Raw genomic sequence first — 13371 nt, 5'->3', positions numbered from 1 at the left:
AGAGTCCCTCAAAAGGCATATAAGAAAGTAATTCTATATTGGAATGAAGAGGAGCAGATATAATCGGAATAGAAGGAAAATTAGATGTAGCATTTCCCAAGGGCAATTGGGAAGTAGTAGACAAAGAAGAAAGCGACCCCAAATACACACCCACAACAACCAAGATAGGAGAAGATTACTAGCTAGGAATAATTGGTTGCGTATCCTTAGAAACAACATCAGAATAATTGACATAAACATCGTTACGAAAAGTAGTGAGTTGAAGACGAAGGGAATTCTGCCACCAAGCCGAGGATGATTGTTTAAAAGAAGAAAGGGATGCCATCATAATTTAGTTTTGTGTCGTTACAACATTAATCAAATGTTCAAGTCATCTATGTTACACTTGACAAAGATTCCAAATTCAGATGGTTGTATTGTTTGAGATTCTAGTGAGATATCAAATGGATAGTGTAATAGGATCACATAGGAGGTCGGAGGAAATGGATATAGGAGGAAATATATTATATCGAGCTAGCTTCTTGCTCAGGGGTGATTCATGGCATGAGAAGCATTCTTCTCCATTTTTGCCCCTTAAGAAAAGATGGGGATTGGATTTTCATATGAGTGCACTTGATGTATCAACATTTGATTGCTGTTGTTTAGTACAAAAGAGCAGCATTTGGTTGATCTTCATTTAAACCATAGAGGAAGGATTCAAAACACTCGAAGGATATGTGGAGTCTCAAAGGAGAATTGTTATGTCATATGCAACACCATAGAGGGATTTGATAGGTCTAGAATGTCAGAGGAATGTTTCTCTCTAATTATACAAGTAGGTTTGGGAAAAGCTACGCTGTTTCATGTTGTGTAGAGGTTTGTGGGTTCTATAATTAGGAGATCCGTTCATGGAGTTAGTCTCGTGTTTCCTGTGTCAGTGAGGATTATTCGTGAAGGTGATTCATCAAAGTATCGATAAGGGTTGTGTTAAACTCTTACAATGCACAAAACTTACTGGGATAAATCTAATAGGGAATAATTTTGTATTATTATATTACAAATTATTTTTTAGTATGATTTTTCAGTAAAAAATTAAAAATTGGTTAGTAGGTTATTTTGGAAGTTACGTTCCCATTGGTGGTTATACGTGAAATAGATGGTTTCAAAAGACTAACGTGCATAAATGTATTAACATGCTAAAGAATCCTAGATAGATTAATATCTTTTTATTTCTACAACGACAGTGTGATTTGGTGTTATATGTGTTGGCCTTGCCATTGTAAATTTCCTTACCCACAAAGAATGTCTTCAACATCTATGCTAAAGAGAGAAGAACTATAGGCTAAAATCAACAAAAAAGTGTTATCTAGTGAATTGTAGGGTACAAGCAAGGGATTGATGAAATCTTGTTGGATTGTGTGAATAGAGAACAACAATAGAATTTATTAGAATAAAATCACGATGCAAAATATGTCAAAAAACTATTAATATACCCAATGCCATTTTCTATCCCTCTAGGTTTCTTGTAATTGACGAGGCATTCTAACAATGGAACCAAAATACAATAGTTACAATTAAACCACAATCAAATACTATCCGCACTCATATTTTGATTGATACTAATTACTTAAGTATGAGTGTTAAAGTGGTTGAACACAAAATACTCTACATCTAAAGTGTTTTGCAATTTCATTGATGAAATGATACTGATAATTTTCAAGGTTACTTAGACAATATTAATTGATAATTATAAAAACAATTCTGCTTCAAACATATCTATGTTTTGTATTATTATATGTAGCCGTGCATATTTAAATTCATTGGCTTAAACCCACAGGGTAATGATCAAGAAACAAAAATCTCACAACCATTATGCTTAAGATAGTAAATGATAATAACAAAAAATAGAAAAAAAAAAGGATATTTGATGTTCTTGGGGTAGACACAATCACAATAGAAAGAGATCACAGTTTTTCAAATTAAAATTGCTTATGAGATCGGTAGTAAGCTTCATATACAATTGAAATTTGTTGGAATACGAATAGCAACTGTCATCAAAGATTAGTAATTTGAATAATCATTAGGGAAAAGGGATCACATCTTTGACTAGGAAAGAAGAGATAAAGAAAATAGCGGTAGACAAGATTAAAAATATTAAGAACATTTTAAATAAATGTTTAATGGAAGAGATTAGAATAGAGAGTTTGTAGTTAGGGACTTTGTGTTATTACGAGATAAGAGAAGAGAACTTAGAGGTAGTCATAGGATGTTTGATTATCTTTGCATGGTCCAAATCGAAATCCATAAATATTTTTCTAGAATCATCTATTAATTGACATATCTTGGTGTTACTCAAATTCCCTCTCCTTATAATAGATAATACTTGAAGGTATTCTAATAGTAAAATAGGTCGTGTCATGTAGTATACCATAGGCGATTGAGCTTTATGCGCTTTTATATATTTGTGTTTGTCTTGATTCTCGAGTTTTATCTCAAGTCATCTTTTCTAAATAGCATTGTAAAGTTTTGACTCTACAACATAATGGAATTTACAATAGTTCTTTTGAATTATTTTTGGTTCTTTCTACATGTAAAAGGTCATTGTTGAGATTATTACATCCATTTGTTATCATCATTTTCACCGTGGTAATATTTAAACAATTCACATTCATTAGACATTGTATGTAGCATTAAGGTATTTTATTATATGCATCATCACATATTTACATACATACGATTACAACCACAAGGTCATGGTCAAGCAACACGAATCTCACAACCATTGTTCACAAGATAGTCAACGACAGTGAAAAATGGAAAAATAAGCTCCTTCATGTTCTTTGCATAGACACAATCACACCAGAAAGAGTTGCGATAATATTTCAAATTGAAATTGTATATGAGATCGGTAGTAAGCTTCGTACACCATTGAAAGTTTTTGGAATACAAATAGAAAAGGTTATCAAAGATGAGCGATTTAAAGAATAATTAGGCAAAAGGGATCTTATTCTTAAAAAAATGGAAGGGAAAAGGGAAATAATAGTAGGCAAAATTTAAACAAATCTTTAATAGAAGAGATAAGAAAAAAGAGATTTTGTAGGTTTTTATTTATGAATTGAAATTGAAACAAATATGGACATTCATTTTGATGATAATGCAGTTTGTATGCAAATAATAAGAAATGTTGTATGCATTTTACTCATGCAATATGTAATTAGATAGCTAGTATTATCTTAATTGGGGATCGTCATTAGTGATGAACTATTGAGTGAAAATAATGTAGGGACAAGTGAACAAAGATGAAGGAGAGAATAGGACTCAGGTAGAGTTTTTTCTAGCTTATGACTTTGGTAGACTAGAGGAATCTCACACACCATAATAGAAAAATTGTTTGTATTATGACTTCGTCGATGCGTTATTTTAAATTGAAATGATTTGAGTAAAAGTAGTCGTTACGTTGATTTCATATATATAAATGACTATTAGTTGAAAAACTAGAGTTAATAAATTAGCGACTTAACATTCCTATTAAATATGATTTAGAATGCAAATTTTATGATGACATGATTGCAATCGTATGTAGTTGATTATTGTTTTATAAGTTATTTTTCGTTGGAAAATGAGAATAATGGTCTCGTCGATTTAAGTAATAGTTTATGAGTATATATTTCGTGTGTGTGTGTGTGTGTGTGTGTGTGTGTGTGTGTGTGTGTGTGTGTGTGTGTGTGTGTGTGTGTGTGTGTGTGTGTGTCCATATATTTTATAAGTTTATTAATATCATAGAAAATCAAATTAGAATTTAACTATTAATGATTAAAATGCAAGTGTTAATTATAAATATGTAATCGATAACATTAATAATTATTTTACCAAAGGTGGCGGATGTTTGTTTCACAAAAGGTGGTGGTGGCGGTTTATTGGTCGACGACTTCCCCCACCAACTTGTAATTACACCCCATGAACTGCAGATCACTCATCTTGGACTGTAGAACGACCATTGTTAATGACTTGTGATCGATGGGGGAGGGAGTAAATGGGCACGTAGTGCCATGGCGTTAAGAGTATGAAGATCTTCCATGATCCACAGAGGTAGTTGGAAGACTACAGTCTCCACGATGATGTTGGAGAAGACCAACCACCGTTCCACGATCCAAGGCTGATCACTTTAGAAAACATCACTTGGCCTCCCACCACTTCAAGATGTGTCGACAAGAGCAACAAAGAGAACTGGAAATACTTTGGGAAGTAGAAGACGTGGAGTAGTTAAGTATCAGACCTGTCTAAATGCAACCAAGATTACAAATTCATAACAATAACTGAGCCTTAGACATAGCAGATTTCATAGGAGAAAAATAGTATATATAGAGACATATACTCGATAGTTAGAGGGAGAGGAAAAAGATATAGAGAAATATAGAAAATAGCAAGTTGGAGCAGAGAGAAAGATAGTAGAGTTAGAAGAGAGATTAGAGAGAGAGCACTTTAGAGTAGAGATAGAAGGAAAATAGATAGGTGTTTGGAGGAAGATCTGATAGAGAACTCTTGAACCATCAAGGAAGAAGTAGGCCGATCTAGAGGAGGCACGGAAGAGTTCACTCCAAGCTAGTATCAAAGCGTAAGGAGGTAGGATCTTCATTTTGTTTTGGTTATTTTGCACTTAGAAATGATAGTGAAATAGAGCTATGGCAGTAGCATAAGATTTTATTTGTGATATTCCACTTTTATATTGAATTTGTTTTATTATTCTTTGGATAGAGATAGAGGAAAAATATTAGGTGGTACATGGAATGAAATAGCTAAGAAATGCATTTATATTGTTTAAGAATGGTAAATAATGCTAATGGGTTAGGATAGTTATTCATTTAAAGAATGTGTACTCAAATTTAACTCATTTATATGAAAAGAATCATACTTGCGTTACACCTTCTTCTTATTTTTATACTTAGTTGATTTATTTGATGCAATATGTTTGCTTATCAAAATTGTGAAATTGTTATTCTACGAAAGTATTTTTACAAATAGGTAAAAGTAATGAAATAGTGCTTTATTTATGAAAGTATTAGGAAAGATGTTAATCCTTTTAGTCAAAAGATTGTATTCTTTATGGAAATGTATTCTTGTTTTATGAGAACTAAGCTACATAGGCTTGCGTATGGAAAGTTACCTTCTGGGATGGGTGCCAAATATGGAATGTTAGAGAGAATAGTTATTTTTTCCAAACTATCTATTTTTTCTATGCATGGCATTATACTCGGCCGAGTAATGAATTGAATTATCCATTGAAATAGATGGAATTCTTTTATTTATTCTCTCTACCATATCCTTGATTGATATTGCTTGTTTCCTAAAAGAATTAGAAAAATGAAAATGCTTATATCATCTAGGCATGCACCAGATTCCATCTTGTCTTTCGAATTCTTTTGTTAAAGCAATTCGTATAGGGTTGGGTATTCTTGATTGACAAATAATTCTGGGGAAGCGTAAGCTTCAAGGTTGGGCGGAAAAAGCACCTGAATCTTGTTCTCGTCTTCATTCGATGGATTGAAAGGAAGCGACTTAGATTGGAGATCGATAGATGTATCTCACTTACTTTATGTTTGTTTAAAACTTAAGGCATTAGAAAGCCTAAGTATGATATAATGATATGTAATGAGAAATTTGTACCTTCCATTGTATATGAAAATTTTATTTAACTCCTTGATATCTATGATTGTTATATCAATTTATTAAACTTATTTTATATTATGTATGAAATAGACTTCTTAATTGATTTATGAGTTTATTTATGAATAAAGAGTAGATTATGTCATATAGAGTAATTTACATCCTTACATTTTTCAATCAACAATTGCATTTTATAGAGGAAAAATGAGAATTTTCAAAACGACTATTAAAAAATTAGAAATGGAAACATTTTTCTGCCTGTCCCCATCTCTTCCCAATCAACCAAAGCCCCTTTTTTGTTCATGTTGCTTTACATGAGTTTTCTTGCAGATTTACATTTATGGGACCGTGTGCCTCATGCCCTTATCACTGCAATGGGTTTTTTAAATCACTTTTTAAAAGTTACTAAAATCATGCAGTTTCACATGAGAAATACTAAGGCACCCTTAACATGACACATGCCAACTTCTTTCCTCTATAACCAATGGAGCAATGTTATAGGTAAGTTTTAAATGGTACGATGTGGTCAATTTAGTTGAGTTGCAACAAATGAGTATTTGAAGATCTTTTAAAATATTACATTAGATCTAACAAACTCTATATGGTGCACCATTGGCCAAAGGAATTATTGAGGTGGAGAGGATACCCAATGGTGTACAATCTAAAAATAAACTCCTCTAACAAATTGATATGGAGTGTCAACCATCAAATCAATTTCAAATCTAATAGTTAGAAATTAAAAAAAGAGAAGAATATTGCTTGTGCTAAACCCACGTTGTTTATTAGGTATCCCTTAAGTGATTTTATAAAAAAAAACTAGGTATTTACCATTCCTCAACCATACTCCTTGGACTATTATTGCTTGTTCCTAGTATTGCTGTTGATATCTAGAGTTGTGCATTGTTTTTAGATGGCTACATTGATTTTGTTTCATTTGATAGTTTGGAAGCTAACGATGTGAACACGGTACCATTCAAATCATGTATAAATTGTTAAGCTTGGTGAAAGATTCTTGACCAAATTATCTATCTCTAATAATTTAAAATGTTTCTTTTATCATTATTTGAATCCATGTTTCTAATTTTCTAGATGTTGCATTATTTTTACAATGAATAATTGCTTACAGATTGCAGTGTGAGGAAAGACAATACACGATAATTTTGGCCACTTCTCAAAACTAAAAATCCATGCATGTGGTTTGAGCATAACTATATCCATACTTCAAATAAATCTTAAATGAATGCTTCCAGACCTTCAACTACATTTTTTGAATTTATATATGATTTTTCAATTCATTTTGTAACTTCATGAAATAATAAACTACAAACTAATCAAAGAAACACTATAAGGTACTAAAAGACCATATATAACTATTAAACCCCAATAAAAAAATTATTGTTGGCACTAGGATCTTATAAAAAACTTTAATTATCTTTTCACAAATCACTAGTACAATTGCACAATATGATTTAGGTTAGATGAATTTTTAATTAGGGACAATGAGCTTGTGGACATAGAAAGAACCAGAAAAATCATTGAAAAGACCTGGTGCGATATCCATTTGGTTGTAGAGTCAAAAATTTACGAAGGTATTTGGACCGAATAACACTCCATGAGCAAGACAAATAAAAATGCCTAAAAGGGTTAAAAACCTAATCAGCTATGTTATACTACATGAGAAAACCCATATTACTAGATTGGAGTAGCTTCAAGTATTGTTCGTTGTAAGGTGAGGGAAGTTGAGTACCATCTAGATATGTTGAAAGGTAGGTGATTCGAAGAAAACATTGATGGGTTTGGAATGGGACAGGCCCATCCATAGAGAATCAAACATCCCATGAATACCTCGTGGTTCTCTTCTCTTATCCCATAATAACACTAGGTCCCCAACTCCAAACTCTCTTTACGTATCTTTTTTATTGGATATGTGATTTACTTTTCCCTGGTGTTTTACAATCTTGTCTAATACTATTTCTCTTTTCTCTACCATCTTGATATTGTACAAGATCATTTGTCCCCAATCAATCTTTGAGCTTCTCATCTTCAATAGCCTTTTTTCCGACCATAGTTCCAAATTTTTCACAAGACTATCAAGGTTACTACCAATCTGATAAACAAGTGTATATAGAGGGGTCCATCTTCAATAGCCTCCTCCAACTGTAGTCAACTATTCTCAACCTAGACTCATCTGTCATCTTCTAAATATTAAAGCTATGAAATTTCCACAATCCATTTTGTATTCTAATGTATTTTTTCTAGATACAGATGATGAATCATGGAGTGTGATTTGAAATGTTAATGGAAAAAAATACACACAATCGAATCCAGAAAAAATACATTAGAATCTTCTAAATAGTTTAGATTCACTTATAAAAGAATTAATATCAATAAAAGAAATTGACTATTGATTTGTCTGTGCAAAAGGGTAAAATAAAATTATAGAAACAACAAGCGAGCCTTTAAAAACCCAAAATAAAGGGTATTATTTGAACATGCAAAACATCGTAATCTATTGTTCGACCATTTTGGACTTTTTAAAATACACGTTTTATTTCTGTCAGCTTACACGTTTTATTTCTACAAGACTTGGCCGCAGACCAGGCCGATTGATAACGCAAACAAGAAAAATTATGTGATCGATTTTAGCTGTGTTTTTAAGGAAAATGGGCATACCGGTGACAGACATGAAAAACATAGACGGAGGGGACAGAGAGGTGATCATGGGTGAAATAGCAAAGGCCTGTGAGAATCAAATAAAAATGGAAGATATAAAACCTTAAGTGAACAGTTTCTGGATTTGATTGTGTGTAAGTTTTTAATTATCAACGTTTCGGATCACACTTTGTGATCCATCATCGGGATGAATGAGACTTTAAGGAAATGAAAAATTCTGATGATGGATCACGGAGTGTGATCCGAAACGTTGATGATTAAAAACTTGCACACAATCAAATCCAGAAGCTATTCACTTAAGGTTTTATATCTTCCATTTTTGTTTGATTCTCATTGAAAATTATCTCATTTTCTACTATTGGACTACTTGTACAATCCCCACAATAACATCCAAGAACCACTACTAAATCAAGATTCTTAATATATATAAATGATTTCTCTATTATTTTGGTTTCCAATAGGTAACCATCATTTAGAAATATTATTTCAACTCTTGCAAATCAAAATTTATTCTTTGAAATCAAAATTTATTTTGGTTTCCAATAGGTAACCATCATTTAGAAATATTCTTTGATTCTTAATTTTGGTTTCCAATAGGTAACCATCGTTTCATGTCATCCCATGAAATGAAATGATTATTGGAAAGATATAGCATTGCACATTGGAAACAATTATTTATTGTTATATATCATTATCATATATAAAAAAAATATAAGAATGGATCAAAAGATTACAAGGAATAACAAGTGACAAATAGATACAAAACCTATAATCCTACCAAATAAGAAACCTATTTAGTATTATCCTACCTAAATTGTCAATTATATGAAATGAGGATTTTTTTTAATTTTTTTCAGTATTTCACTAAGTATGGTCTAAAATGATAAGAGACAAATTCAAGTTTACATTGCTCCATATTACTTCTTTCACTCACTATGGTCTAAATTACTCTATATTACTTATAAAAATATAGATACATATTTTTTCTTTTAATTTTTTCCAATGTTTCATTTCTCAAATTTACATTGCTCCATATTACTCATGAAAATATCTTTCACTATAATATAATTATTCTCAAATTTACATTGCTCCATATTACTCATGAAAATATCTTTCACTATAATATAATTACTATGCAAATCCTAAAATTTTATTTTTTGTGGGCAAAGGTAAACACTTAATTTAGTATGAAAGTCCTGAAATTCGAAAGCGAAACCATTATGTATTTGTAGTGTTATTCTCAAATTTACATTGCTCCATATTACTCATGAAAATATCTTTCACTATAATATAATTACTATGCAAATCCTAAAATTTTATTTTTTGTGATCAAAGGTAGACACTTAATTAGTATGAAAGTCCTAAAATTCGAGAACGAAACCATTATATGTATTTGTAGTGTTATCGTACACCGCCGTCTGTGGGAATCGAACCCACGACCACGTGGTTAAAAGCCACGCGCTCTACCAGCTGAGCTAAGACGGCCGACTTTTTACTGATTTGAAACATAATTATTAATTAAATATACATCCGCACGTTTACAAAGGTTAATCAATTTGTTACAGGACAAATCAGTGTTTTGCAAGATCGATTACACTTAGGTCCTTCAAGAGGATATTACTCTTCAATTAGTTGAATTAATCATTTTAAAGAATTAAAAAAGAAAATATAATTAATGTGTAATTTTTATTTAAAATAATTGTAAAAGTGTCTTTTTCCTATTTTCTTATTAATTTATATTTAAAATGATAAGTGTAAAATTTAATTTTGCCAAAAAAAATAACATCTTTTTATACATTCAATTGATTAAATGAAATATTAGAATATAAATTTTTAATGATAACATTCCACATTTTTTCACATGTTGAACTTAACCTCGTTTTGAAGACATGTAAATTTCACTGTATAGTGAAGGTGTACATTAAATTAAACGGTGCCCTTTAATAATACAACAATATTTTTCATCATTCATTTCATTTTTCCCAAGGTAATGATGATGTTGAGGCAATTACATAAGTTGAGATTAATTTTTATAATATACAAAACTTTTGACAATATATAGGAGGATTTAGAAACTTAAACGACACCACGTCAAATCAGAATATGCCTACATTTGTTTGAGGATCTAACAGGGTACCCCTTGGCAAAGGTGGATGGTCATCCATTCAAAGCCTTGGGAGACACTCAGGAGCTAATCCAAATTATAGAGCACCCAAGGTGCCATATCCTTGGTCAGGATCGGATCAAGAAGGGTTAGATAGACAAAGAAAATCAATGAATCAAGCTCAATATGGGTCCTGAAGGTGGAGGAAAATTTTAGGGTTGATAAATATGAGGATGTTGAACTCTAAGGAATCTAAAAAAGATAAAGGAATTAGTTCAAGAAAGAGTCTTGGAAGTAAGCTCTTTGTCATGCCATTTGATTTGTTAGCCCCAAACGCTAATCGACTATAGGAGAAAGCTTTGCTAGTTAAGTGGTGTGGTGATGGAGGGAGCAATGTTGAGATCATGGATTGGTGGAGGAATTCCTTCTCAAGAAAGTTAAGTATTCACCCTCTCCAGAATGCTTTCTTCCTTATTGACTGTATAGATTTTAATTTTAATTTCAAAATTTTATATGGAAAACCCTTATTTTTCAAAGGATCTAGCTTTCAAAGAATCAATTGGACCCCTAACTTTGACCCCACTCAATATAAGTTTAAGAAAACCCCAATGTGGCTCGATTTGATAGATATACTCGCTGAATTTTGGAATGAGAAAGCCCTTGTAAGGATAGTGTAGCATTGTAAATTGTCACCGGGCCAATTTACACCTCATGTTTGTGCCCCTACTTTAGTATATCTCCCCCTCATCTCATATACAAGTCCGTTCAGTGCCTTAACTCCAATTTTCATGGCATGTACACCCACTAGTTGATTTCTTGGAATGTTATCCTTCTCCCAAAGGCTAAATCAAGGTCCATGACTGAGAAGGATCAGGGCACTAGCGCCTTGGTCCTAGGACCAGAGCGCCTAACACCATGGTCCCTCTTAGTTGGGCCCTATTTCTTCGGCTAGAAATTAACTTTATGGCTTTGCATGACCGTTGGAGGTTGGCCTAGTCGGTAAATGACCTAGATCTGCCTATATAAAGACATTTTATCAACCTAATTTCATCCAAGAATTATAATTTTTCATCTCCAAGAAATCAAGTATTTGTGCATCTGTGAAGTGTTCATCAAGCATTTTCAAAGATCTTCAAGGTTGCATATATTCTTCATCCAACAATTGTGGAGCAAAATTGCATCATTCATATGCAAGCATGTGTGTCTGATTAGGTTTTTGTCATGTCCATGCCATTTCATACAACATATGTGCTTACATTCAAGAAGCAAAGCATCATCATCAATAATTGTAGATCTGAGGTATATCTTTTCATTATTTATTTCAATATTTGCAATATTTGATTCAAGGTTAATTCCTAAACTGAGGTTTGACTTAGGCAAACCCCTATTCCCAACCATTTTCTCTTCTTTATTGTGTGCAGGAACAACTGCAAAGCTATAACTTTCAGGATCGGCATAATTCACAAAGACGAATAGATTCCCCTTTGGACAATGAAAAGTGTAGAGTACCAGCGTGATGAGCATTCTGGTCCTTACAATTCAAGACAACCTTCTAGGAACATATCCAAATACTCATATATTACTCAGATCCAAGTTTGTGGCTCCGTTTGATGATCTTAGCTCATCGTTCATGCATATTTACTTCAATTTCAATACATTCACCCTAATTTCAACATTTTCACAATTCAACTTAAAAAGAGAATACCAAATCTTAACTAGTGAATCTAAATAGAATTCTCAACCCTATCCTTGTTGATTTGAGGCTAGATCTATTAGGTTCACCCCTCTCTAATGTAGTGGTCCATAAGAAAAAATTAAGGATTTTACTTCATCATTTGGTGAAACCCTAAATTTTCACCATTACATTTCGGTGAACCTGACATGAAACACCTTAATTTCTAATTTATGTTGTTAGATCTAAGTGTTTATGCATTTTCAAATTCAAATTCACATCTACAAGTTTGATTTTCATACATTTAGAGGTTAAATTGACAAAAACCCTATTTTTTCTAAAATTGAACTTGTGGGTTATCTAATTTGGATTAATTATTTCATATCTGATGATTTATGCAATTTAAAAGTCAAATTTGCACTCATAGATCTCATTCTCAATTGAATTGCATAAAAACCCTAATTTATAATTCTAAAATTGACTTGTGGGTTGCATAATTGTTAAATTGTGTTTTTAGATCTAGTTCATTATTATATTGCATCTTCTAATTTGCATCTTTCAAAAGAATAAAAAAGAAAAAGAAAATTATTTCATGCATTTTTAATTGTGTTTAGATTAGCTTCTTTCATTGCAAGTTTCATTTTTCTTAAATTAGAAAAATTGTCAAATTTCTTTTTGCAAGAGGATGCTCTTAAGTTGCAACGATTTAAGATTTGTGAAAATCCCCTTTATGAGACTTTCAATGAATCATCTCCCAAATTTTCTCTCCCTAAATAGGACATATTAATGCAAGAAAATAGTTGTTAACACTTCTCTCAATAATCTCTCTTTGGGATGAACGTCATTAGAGGATGGTGTAGATTATTCTCTTAATATGCTCCTCCTTCATGAGGGTACCTTGGTGAAAGAGGATGATAATATGGTAAAATAAGGTGATATGAGTGAAAATTCCTTTAATAGTACCTCACCTTCTATTTATTTCAATTACCTTTCTCTTAGAGATGAAGCATCAATGAGATATGATAGTCCCTTTCTTAAGGTTTGTCATGAAGATATTTTAGAACAAGAGGATAACATCGTTTCCCATCATATTTTAAATGATCTCTCTCCTAAAGATGAATAACCTAACCAAGATCCAATCAATTTTATTCATGTTGTTGAAGAACCCATAATTATTGTTAAGGACGGGGTGAATTGTCAACCTAATTATCATGCAATTCCTTACATATGTAATAATTAAATGTTTGTTGTGGACGTTGACAAGAATATACAAATTGAA

The 13371-nt window shown here is 31.9% G+C and overlaps 1 non-coding gene across 1 annotated transcript; it reads right to left on the bottom strand.

Annotated features, from left to right (window-relative positions):
• Nucleotides 1-9728: 9728 nt before the first annotated feature.
• Nucleotides 9729-9801, bottom strand: TRNAK-UUU (transfer RNA lysine (anticodon UUU)). The gene has a single exon. It is a non-coding gene; the product is annotated as a tRNA-Lys (tRNA).
• Nucleotides 9802-13371: the final 3570 nt, after the last annotated feature.

Source organism: Cryptomeria japonica, chromosome 5 (genome assembly GCF_030272615.1).
Source record: "Cryptomeria japonica chromosome 5, Sugi_1.0, whole genome shotgun sequence".
Taxonomy (NCBI): domain Eukaryota; kingdom Viridiplantae; phylum Streptophyta; class Pinopsida; order Cupressales; family Cupressaceae; genus Cryptomeria; species Cryptomeria japonica.
Note: the sequence above shows the minus strand (reverse complement) of the source record. Positions and strands in the feature narration are given on the sequence as shown.